The sequence below is a fragment of the Drosophila eugracilis genome, unplaced genomic scaffold (genome assembly GCF_018153835.1).
Source record: "Drosophila eugracilis isolate 14026-0451.02 unplaced genomic scaffold, ASM1815383v1 contig_90, whole genome shotgun sequence".
In the NCBI taxonomy this organism is placed as follows: domain Eukaryota; kingdom Metazoa; phylum Arthropoda; class Insecta; order Diptera; family Drosophilidae; genus Drosophila; species Drosophila eugracilis.
The window spans coordinates 8076815-8088496 of NW_024573812.1; positions in this window are offsets into that span (position 1 = coordinate 8076815).

Consider the following 11682-nt stretch of genomic DNA (forward strand, 5'->3'; position numbering starts at 1 on the left):
ACTTGAACTTATATTTAAAAGTGTTTACCTAGTATGTGATTTTCTCTTCACAGACTTTTTTCCAACCTATACAAGTTATTCTCTTATAAAATGCCTAATTTTAAAATGATTAAAATAACATACTTAAACATTAAACAGATCTTAAGCTTATTCATAGGCCAAAGCAAGTCAGCAAACGTATGAGTTAGTTATCGTGCGGTGTTAATTGCCCTATTAAATTCGTAGAGAAAGGTAACCTTTTTGGCTATGTTAAGTGTTCTTAAAGTGGAAAGTTTAATATGTACATATACATGCGTATACGCCTAGGAACTCCTTCACCTTCACTGCCTCATCTTCTACGTTTCCCCTGTGATTGGGCCAAAGGAACTCCAGCAGCTGGAACAGATGTGCCCGAAATGAAGGTCGGTAATAGAATACCCTAGCGACTAATGCAATTAACCAAGTTTTCCGGTTAAAGGGCCAGGACTTAACTTTAGTTTTTGCGTACTCTTCCTAGCCTATTTATGCGATATATTTTATGTCAATAAGAGCATTTTGGCCAAAATTACTTTTGGCCAGGGCGGCTGGCAGTCCGTGCTTAAATACAAGTAGGAGTATATACACATTGTATGTTTTCTGGCAGTAAAACAAGAATAGCTCTTGGCCCACCCTCGTCCTCGGCTTTTGAAGATGGCACATTTTTGCGTCGTCTTGCACTTCTGGCGGAAATTCCTTTGCCCGGTACATGCTCCGGTTTCTGAGCGTTAATTGCTGACCTCAACCTGCACATAAAGCGACTAATTTTCGCACAGCATTCGTCCTCGCAGTGCTCGTCCTGCATAACTGCATGAATTCTGCGGCATAGTTCCATCCGCGCGCCATCTGTGTAGGATTTCTTAAACAGCCCGGAGCAGGCTGGCGAAACAAAATCTGGGGTTGGGAATGGTGGAAAGATGCTGCCTAAGCAGGAGCAGCAAAAATGGAATGAAATGCATTCGCACAGTTGAAGACAATTTGCGAAATTGCATCGCTCTTGATGTTTTCACGTGCATTCCATCTGGTGTTTTTACGGCAAGTCAACAATGTGCTGTCGGTCCAGTACAGTGCGCGCCATGGCCATAGGACCTTGGCATTCGTTTAAGGAGAATGAAGTAATAAAAAGTTAAAAATAGTCTTAAATCCAATTGAATTTGCTTATCAAATAAAAGTTGTTTGCCTTCTGAACCGTTGTTTATCTGTGTCAGCTTATGAGATTATCTTTTGCCAACATTTATTTGCTTACAAATGTCCGACAATTTCGGAATGCGCTGTAGGGCGGATGTGGGGGCAATCGGGGATTGGGATTGGGGTTGCCATCTAAAACCGAGTACAAAAAGCTTTGCTCTCGACCATCTTTCAAGCGATAAGACAACTGGTGCAAATGATTACGACGTGTTCCCTCGCACACTGTATATCCTAGTTGGGGTTAGTAGATCCCAAAGAGGCGGTCCTTGGCCGGAGATGTAACAGGACAACCCCGGGCAGGAGCTTCGTAAATGTCAAGAGCAGGACTAGATTCAATTCTTTATGGCCGTGTTAACGAGCCAATTCTCCCCTGGATGCTAGAGAACTTTGGCACTGAATGAAAAATTATGCCATTAAAACGTTGAAACCGAACCACAAATAATCCTTAAAGCCATCACGGGTTAGTTTTGGTGGCAAAAGGTGGGCCAAACTGAGAACGCCAGGAAGCAGCCTCTGCACACGAGTAATTAACAGCAAATTTTCTGCCAAAGTTATTAAGTTGACAATAAAGTTTTCCCACTAACTCTATCTTTCCTTGAGACGCAGCCACCTGATTAAGGTATAAATATTTGATTCTAGTGTGGGGCATGGGTATGGGCTGTAGGGTTGAAGGGATGAAGGGGTTCCTAAAAGTACGACATCTCCCAAGCATTGTCAACTTTATGGGCATCCGCTTCCTGTCGCACCCGGCTCAGTTATGCATGAAGTGTATTCGTCAAAATGTAGTCTTGAATTCGTCTGCGTAAATGCTGCACGTGCGCCAAGTTGCCAGGAGTTGATGAGGATGAATCGGTGGCTATACTGTCTCTATACCAAATAGCTGCAAGCTGGGGAAACAATTCGATCGAATGCCGAGGAAGCTCTGCAAAATTACACACATACCCCACACAGGGTGAGAGAGAGAGAGAGTAAGAGAGAAGTTGCATGCGGAAAAGCAATTAAAACTTCTTGTCAGTGTCTCGGAAGTGTTTGTTCATATTTTATGATGTTTTCGTGTAGAAAGCTGGATTATGAATGTGTCACCAAGAAGTGTTGTCGCTGCTGATTCTCTCCCCACTCTGTGTCCTTTTCTGTGCATGCAACAAGCCGTCATTGAGGTTGAAAGAGTAATGTATAAAATATCACACATCCGCCCCATTGGACGTACGACGGACAGCAGACTATAGAAGACTGAAGGCCAGACTATGGCAACTTCATAGGAAAACGGAAATTGTAAACAAAACTTGAAACTTTCGAGCTGACCTTTATATTCGGACGTATTTGATTGCATAATTTATGGCATGTTAAATTGGGTCTTCGAATGGAATATGGCATTTGGAAAGCAAGGCTTTTCCCCCGTAACGCTTAAGTGCATCGATATGTTCTCAAAGCATTTTGACGTTTGGCACTTTGAAAGCCACATTTGCCGCCGCAATATGCAACGTTCAACGTGCAACGTTGAGCAAGTAAGTCTGTTATAATATTTCGGCTAATGGAACCCTCCAGCAATAGCTGCTGCATCCATAATGGCAATCACCTATGTGTATCCCATATCACACTGCTCATATTTGACGGTCTGCCGGCGGCGTTGCTAAAAACTCGTTGCAAATATGCAAATTTCAGTGCTCCTCGTGCAGCGACCGCCCCTGCACCAGTCCACCAGTTCACCTGCCTAATGCACCAAAATGCATTTGAAATTGGGTAATTTTACACATGCAGCGCCACAGGCGACAGTCTGGGCTTAAAAATGCATTTTGGCTTTTGGATTGGACAGATAGAATTCATGGCAGCAAACAGTGAGCTGTGGGTGCTGAATGTTTGAGTGGGAGTGAGGGATAAGCCCGACAGGCTGAATAATCAGGACCATCAATCAGGACTCCGAGCCCTGCACACCTCATTAGGCTAATCGTACAATTGCGCACGGCCGGACACACACAAAAACATGGGCTAAGGCTGGGGATCTATGTAGAACCCAAGGGGTTGGACCGGAGAGTGGGATGTGGGTTTAACCGCACCGCAATTTGCCCTCATGCGCTAAACAATATTTCATTTTTAAGAGTTGACTTTTCACGCTTGCCGACAGGAGGCTTAACATTTTAAATCCATTGTTTCGCCGCCACAAGGACTTTTCAACTTTGTCTCTTATTTTATTAATGTGCAAGTATGGCTTTGTGAATATTTAATAGGCGGCACGAGCCAACATATCTATATGTACTCTTTAATTATATTCAAAAATATGAAAAGTGAACTCACTTCGGAAAACACTGAAATCACTTCCTGAAAACAGACGGCAAAGCGTTTGTTATTCAAGTGTTTTGTTTTGAATGCAAAGTGTTCCCAGTGTTTGCGGTGCTAACCAGTGCGCAGAATCCCCGGAAAGGGGGACAGCATCCACAGTTAAACCAACATCAGCTTCAGTCCTCCACAGATGGTCGGGAAAAGCGGTTGAGCTGCGGCCCTCTTTTCGGGGGCGAAAAGCTTTAGAACCGAATCGAAATCAACGAAAATTTGATAAATGAAATTAGGTCTAATGTTGTCATACAAAATGACATTGCAACAATGCAATTGAATTATTTATTTCGACTTTTCGTTCACACATATTACTTATACGCCATGTTGTCCACTGTGAAAAGATGGCTTTTCATTTTCTCACACAATTGGCTTTAATTGATCTATGAATTTCGGTTTAATAAGCATTTTGTCTCTAATATATGAAATGAAACACAGACAAAAACTATTAAAAGTCCAATAAATTTGTCTTTTGATACTTTTTTATCAAATATCTTCCGAGATTATTTTACTTTTTTCCTATAAAGGACGAAACCTACTTTTCCGTCTCGATAAAAAATAAATGAGATGCATAAAGTGTAAGGACAATAAAGAATTTTTTGCTGAGTGCAGCTGTTATTAAACCAAAACATAAATTGTCAGTGGAATTGCAATAAAACTCGTTGGCCTGTCAAATGTGTGTGACAGTGCGCAAATTGATAAATTTTCAATTTATTTAATAACCGAATTGATGAACTTGGCCCACACGACACAAGGCCATCTAATATGCATATAATTTTTGCATTCATTTTGAATTTGATCCAACTAAAAGCTAATTAAACGACAGCGCAGAGCAAATAAAACTGAGCTGCGAATAAATCGTTGGCCATTCATTTTCCCGTCTCCTGCTTTGTTCTCTCTGTTCTGATTGTCCTGTTTGCTGGGAAAAGTCAATGCGATCGGCGGGAGGAATGAGAAGCGCAGCTTTTCCTAATCTCCTGGCTTTATCCTGCGTAATAATAACTACTTTCAGGGGCTTTTCTTTAAGGACTTAGGGCTTGCTATCTCGGCCCGCTTTGTTCTTTCTTCTTTAAGTGTTCTCAGCTTTTTTTCTCTGTTTCCTTTGCGTGACAGCTCATGTCTTGTTTATCTAAATCATCCGACTGTGTAAATGCCAGGCCTGTCTTCCTACCGGATCCGGCCCATCCTCATCACAGCCCCACTCCCCTCCAATTCCACCCCGGCACTCGAGAAGTGAGCTCGTGTCATCACATGGCAATGAGTGAATGACTTTGTCGACTAAACTGTTTTCCACAGCTCCGGTCTGCTATGCAAAAATCCTCCCAGTCGAGCAACAATGGCATGTGCGAGTGCTTCAGTTAGTTGGGTAATTACGGCATGGTTGCACATTTCAGCCCCCTTCCCCCGCTCCTCTCCTCTCTGCTCCTAGCACCCGGACCCAGTTTCTGTCCCTCGAAATCGTCACAGCTTCTGTTTCTTTTTTTCTTCATTTTAGGATTTCAGGATTTCTGTATTTCAGTATTTCTGCTGGGTTTTCACATTCGACTTGACTGGTAATCAGAAATTGATCGCCAGCGTTTGACTCACTCTCACTCACTCGCTGCTGGCATTGTGGGAAAACTGGTTACATCATGCGATTGCACTTTTTGTGTGTGCTCCGCATCTGTCGGAAATTGCCAAAGACATCGACGCCAGGGCATCATATAACATATAGCAGATTCTGCCCTCTGGCCACTTAGTACATTACTTATATCCGCTGTATGTGCATGTTTGCCAACTTTACCATTTTCCCCAGTTTTTTTCCTTTTTTTCCTGTTTGTTTTTGGTTTGAGCGATTGCACGTGCTCATGTCAGGTTTTTTTTATATGCCACACCATACGCCACCAACTTACGCATCCAACAAAAAACAAGAGGAAACGCTATACTCGAGTGCCGCGACTATAAGATACCCGTTACTGCTTTACACAATTTTAAAATATTAATATTGCTAGTGGAAATTCACAAGGCGCCACCTATTGTCAGAGGAAGCACGTGACGTCACAAGCCATGTGAAGCCTTATAACCTAAATTTCTTCATAAATAGCGAAATAATGTTCCGATTTAAAAAATCTTTGTTAAAAAGAAAGATATTAACAGAAATAAGTTATAGAAGGTCAAACGAAGGCATTCATAATAATATTATAGACGACACAGTTTTCCGCGGTTTGTGGACGTTAGAGTGGGCGTGGCCGGATGAAATTACGTGGCAATTTGCAGAGGCATCTCTTAAATACGTATTCTTAAGCAAAACTTTGTAGCTTTTATAGTTTTTGAGATTTTTGCATTTTTGGTTTTTCGGTTTCGTTACTTTCTATCTCTTATAGTTACCGAGATATCAGCTTTTCTCGAAAATGTGGAAACCGTCTTTTGAGCTTGGTGGGCGTATGGGTGGGTGTGGCCGGATAATAGTACCACTATAAGATGCGCTGGCATCTATAGATTATACGTACTGAATTTCATCTTTCTAGCTCTAATAGTTCCTGAGATTTCAGCGATTTTAGTTTTTCGCGATTTGTGGGCGTTAGAGTGGGCGTGGCAGGATGCTGTAATAAGCTTGCGCTGCGTCTTCATGGTTAATCTCAACTTTGTATCTCTTATAGTTCCTGAGATCTCAGCGTTCATATGGACAGACGGACAGCCGGACAGTCAGACGGGCCTGTCTCATTCGTCTTCGCTATTCATCCTGATCAAGAATATATATACTTTATAGGGTACGAAACGCTTCCTTCTACGTGTTACATACTTTTCAACGAATCTAGTATACCCTCTTATTCAACGAGTAACGGGTATAAAAATGGCAACAGCAACTAGGAAATGGCGCTAATGTTGACAGCTGTCTGCGGATGATAGCCGTGTCGGTATCCGTAATAAGATATTGGAAATTGCTAAATTATTTTTTAAGTGCTGCTATCGCGTTAGCTGCAGCGGATGGCTCCAGCTCTGGCTTTTGCAGTGCATCCACGGAATTGCAATGGTCTAAAATCACTGGCACGTGTAGATTAAGCGACGTTCGCCATATTATGAGGATGAAAAATGGTTATTTTCGATTCTCAAATGCGTCTGCGAACTTTATCAAGTTTCTCAGGTTGAATTCTTGGTTTTAGCAATTTATTTTTGATTTATTATAAAGCTTCTTCTTGTGCTGCAACGTGAAATGTTTAAGGCGAAATATTTGCTAGAGTATTAAGTATTATTAACCAGTATCAGCATATATTGTCAGAGCAATATCACTTTAGAAGAAAGCATTTGTTTTTGTGATTTTAAACTCTCGAAATGAAATTATGTTTGTCTTTTTCATATCCCGCTAAGAAGTAGGCAACACTTTTTGCGATGCTGTTTTGTAAGGGAAAGTGAAACTGGTTAATCTTTGGTTAAATCATCTAGTCACCATCACATATTTGCAATCAATAACATACAGGTAGATACAAGTACTTCCATGACAAAATAACCTATTTGTATTTCAATCTAACCTCCAGTTAAGTAGAACTCTTTCTGGTTAGCCGCCTCTTAAAGAACTCTCGACTTTAATGTTTTGCTTAAATTATGTCTTAAAGCCCTTTCTGCCTTCCGGTAAACAATTTGATTTCCTTCTACCGCCAAGGTCTGCTGCAGAGCCATTTTCTCCGCGATTTTTCTGCCCCGGTTTTTTGGTAATACGTCCCTTGTGCCTTTTTGGATGGTTCGGTTCGGTTGTTGTTTCTGCAGCAACCAAAGCAAATAACGGGTACCGTTTAACCCTGCGGCACGGTGTCTTGGGAACGTGGTTTCTCTACTTTTTTCATCTCGTTTTTTACCTGGCTGGTAGCAGCTCAGGTGTGAAGTGCTGTGAAAGAGGCCGCGTAGACCGAGGGTCGTAAAATAGGTATAAAAGCCTAGACATGCCTTCAGTTATTATTTGTTATTTGATTACGATTTGCATTTCAATTGCCTTTCAACAAATTGGATTGCCGAGCTGTCGGAAGCGGTTAAATAATTGCGCTTTTCCAACGAAAAGACCAAAATGCATGTGAACTAGTGTAAACGAATAGTTCTCTTTGCTTTCGGGATTGCCTGATTAGCATAGCACACACATACACACACACACGTCCCGAAGTATAGCTCATCTGTATGCCCCCGAGAAGTGCCACGCCTCCAGTCGTTTGGTCTTTTATGCGCCCTGGTGCCAGGGGAGCGATAAAAAAACAAAGAACTGTGTGAAATGTGTGCATATTAAAATGCTTAGCTTGGCTACCACTGCCTCTTGAGTCCCTCCCAGCGCCGTTGCCATCATATCATACAGTTCCATCATCAGCTATCCCACAAAGCTTTCAACGCTTAAATGCCACATATCAAGTATACCACATGGTGGCCCGTTTAAAGCGGCCCAGGTGAATGGTCGACGAAAAACAATCAAAAAATATAAGTATAAACAAAAAGAGGAAGCGAGATATATATATTTTCGAGTAAATAAACAAGGCTCAGAGGCCAGAGCCAGTTGTCTTCCGTTGTGTCCGGCCAAATGATAGATGACATCTGTAGGCAACGCAAAAAAATTGCCTCAGACAGCCGACAGATGTGGATAAGAAATTGATTGATATACGGACATCGGCGAATCCGTCTCCGCCCACCGTCAATACGGCACGCCATATTCCAAAAGCCAGTTTAAAGAGCCCGTCATTATTGTGAATTCTTGAAAATACAAAATATTCCATTTGCCAATTGGACTGCTGAAATGTTCCATATGCTTCAATTTATGGCCCAACCAGGGGCCCTGCCAGCAACTTATCCCCAACGGCTTCATTCTGTCGTCAAATAATGGCAATCAGCATGTTAGACTCCGCATTCAAATGCCGAGCCAAAATTTAATAACAAAAATAAATCATTTCGCTGACAGCTCGAGCACGACCGCCAGCAGCTTCGTGTCCGCAGACCCACAGACCCCGGACCTCAGACCTCCGGTTCCGATGTGTCTCACTCCGGGAATGGTCCTCCATTCACACCTCAAATGATACTGCGGTGGCAAAAGGGAACTGGATGTGGCAGTGGAAGTGGCAAGTGGCAAGTGGCAGTGAAAGTGGCCGGCGAAGGGAAGTACCCAGAGTGGCGGAAGTGGAGACGCACTAATGGCAGAGTCGCCTCGCCGAAATAGAAGGACCATTGCTCATCCTCTCACGCTCCTGCCACCCACTCTACTCTTTGTGGGTCCAGCTTGTCCTTGGGCCTCGGCCCACTGTTTCCACTCTGTCTGTCGTGTTAATTTTTTATCACTTTGAAATTAAAGAACAACACTTGGGCGTTGTCCCCGTTGTCCAACCGATTTTTTGCCCTCGCCCGGGGAACGAGATTTGTCCGGGGAACAGGACAGGGAAAGGGACAAAGTCCTGGATCCTCGTGTCTGGCCGGGCATAAATAATTAACTTAATGCCATGTTGCCCATAAATTAGGCATGCTCCGCTCCTGTCCTCCAACATTTGTTAAGTGCCTTTCACTTACCTCGGCTCCTGGGCCGGGACTTCAGCCACTCTTTGATTAACAAGGATGCCGCCGAGGGCCCTTGGGCTCGCCTCGCCTCGCTTCGCCTGGTATCTACCTGCCCCACTCTTCCGAAAACTGCCCCACGGGGGACCAGATCGACCTATTTGCCAATGCAATGCCAAATGCAATTCCGAGCAAATCAATTGAAAACACAATTGCCTTTCACCGAGAAGTGCTTCCCTTTAACCCACTCCCTTGCCCATTTTCCACACCCCTCACCCCTCACTCCACACAGCCCGTTTGCCCAGCCAAGCAATGGAGTTGAGATTTGTTTTGCATTGACCGCAAATTTCAATACAGTTTTGCGGTCGTCGCCCAATTGCTGTACACCTCTCATTCGCTCCCTTTCAATTGCGCCGCCTGCGCACAGTGGTGTCAAATCATGTGAAAAGGTTCTAAAAATATAAGAACTTCCCTTTATTTTTGTATTGCGGACTTAATTTAATACCCACTTTATGGAGAATGGACTGCCAGAATGGTAATTACAATCCGATTCATACTTTTACATGGCAAATATTGGCATAGCTCTTAAATGGAATTTTATAATTACTTAATTAGGTGTTGTTTTTTTTTGGGAGGTGGTGCACAGTGGTTTAAGTTTGGATAGCAGTGATGTTCATGAAGGGAAATTAACATTTTGAGATCTTTGAGATGGTGAAATTGCTTGAAATTCAAATATTTAGCATTGCCCAACCAAGATCTCTGTCAGTTTTATGTCTGTTATTTATCCCAGTAAATGAAACCCAATTAAAAAATTTTTTTTTTCATCATTTTTAGACCAGTTAAATAGAAAAATTTAATAATTGCTTTACTAGTGGCATTGCCAAATTATTTTCCAACCACTGTACAACTGCAAACTGCGGTGGAATCGGCATTAAAGATTTGTGTTGCGGCTTTCTGCTCTTGTGGTTCGTTCGCAGTTCGTGTTCCTGGCGTTTGTTGTTTTCCTGGGTGTTGCAGTTCCAATTGCAATTGCAGTGGGTGCCCGTTGGTGCGGTGTTTGCTCAGCTGAGCGTCAATTAACTGCAGTCAGCGACCTAATTGCGTTGACGCCATTTATTTAATCCAAATTTAGCGCTCCCATTTCGGGGCCACTAATTGAAAACACAAATTCGGCTGATTGCAATTCATTAAGTCGCCTAATGTGCATGAAATGTTCATAATCAGCTAAGTGAAGAGATGCGCTGAGTTTCATCTCAATCTCCACCTCTAACCCCTGTGCCCTAGCCCCTAGCCCCTAGCCCCTAGCCCCTAGCCCCCCCGTTGATGATGCCTCCGTGGGGCAAGTGTCTTGGAGGTGACAACTTTGGCCCTGACCCACTTTAACGTTTCGGTGGTTATGTCAGCGTTGGGGTTGAGAAATTGCATTTTAATGAGATGCAGTTGGTAATTTTCGGGGAGTCCGTGCTAAGCCAAGATCTAGCCAGCTTTGTCACGCTGATTATGCAGTTGTATGATGCTCCTCTCGTCACTGCTGCCTGCGGTTTTTGCTCTAATTTGATTACTCTGGCTGACTGGGCGGATGAATATTTATGCTCGCATAAATACATTACAGTATCTGGCATGCAAATTACGTGCCAACTCCGTCTCCGGCTCCATCATCTTCTCCAGCGCAACAACTCGCACTTCACATCCCAGTGACCTCGTAATAAACCCTTGACATGCCTGCCGAGAACGTAAAGTTCTTCTTCAGCTGCCTTCTGTCGCCCGGGTGACTTTGCATATGATTACATGAAATTTGCATCGCATTATTTTGTGTCTGGTCCGTCCAGTTGCCATCATCCTGCTGGTCCTTTTCCTGGTCCTGGTCCTGGTCCTGGTCCTGGTCCTTGCCTTCGTCCAGTCACGTTGCCTGGCATACAAATTGCACCTGCAATATTTATCGCGCGACTTCATCAGGCCGAGGCGCAAAAGTATTTTTAAGCATATATATTTCCAAGATATATCTGCAGCGATCCGGTTTCCAAATTGATGAACTCCACGTACTCGAAATACACTTTTACTATCCATGAAGACTATGCAAATGAACCGCCGCCCATTTTGCCCTCTTTGTTCCTAAATCAAGGAAATTACCACCTAGCCCCGGCCCAAGTCATAGAATGTAGGCAGTGTAAATTGACTTTGCTGTGGGGAGAGTGTAAACAGCGCTCTTTTACGAATCGATGAATACCAAATCGGTCGATCAATAAGGACCAAATGGCTCGTTGAAATAGTGGTTTCGATGGCTTGGGATAAAGTACAGTGGAAAGGTAGTACAAAGTGAAATTTCTATCGTTTTATATTACTAAGTAAATAGTTTTTTTTTAAATAAAACAAGCCGTTTTTATAGATTGCATTCATTTATTTAAAATTTCAACTTTTTGGTCTAATCAACTTCCTGGGCATTCAGTAAATTAGCATTTCATAATGGAAAACATGAAGTTGATCACCTTCAGTTAGCGATACAATTAATATGCAAATATGCACTTAAATAAATCCCCAAAAATGTCACGAAAAACCATAGCATAGCCACAGTATTCATTTGTTTCACCATGGCCATGGATGAACGCAAAAATCTTTGGTTGAAAAAGTGAAGCGCACTTTTTTGGCCTTTGATAT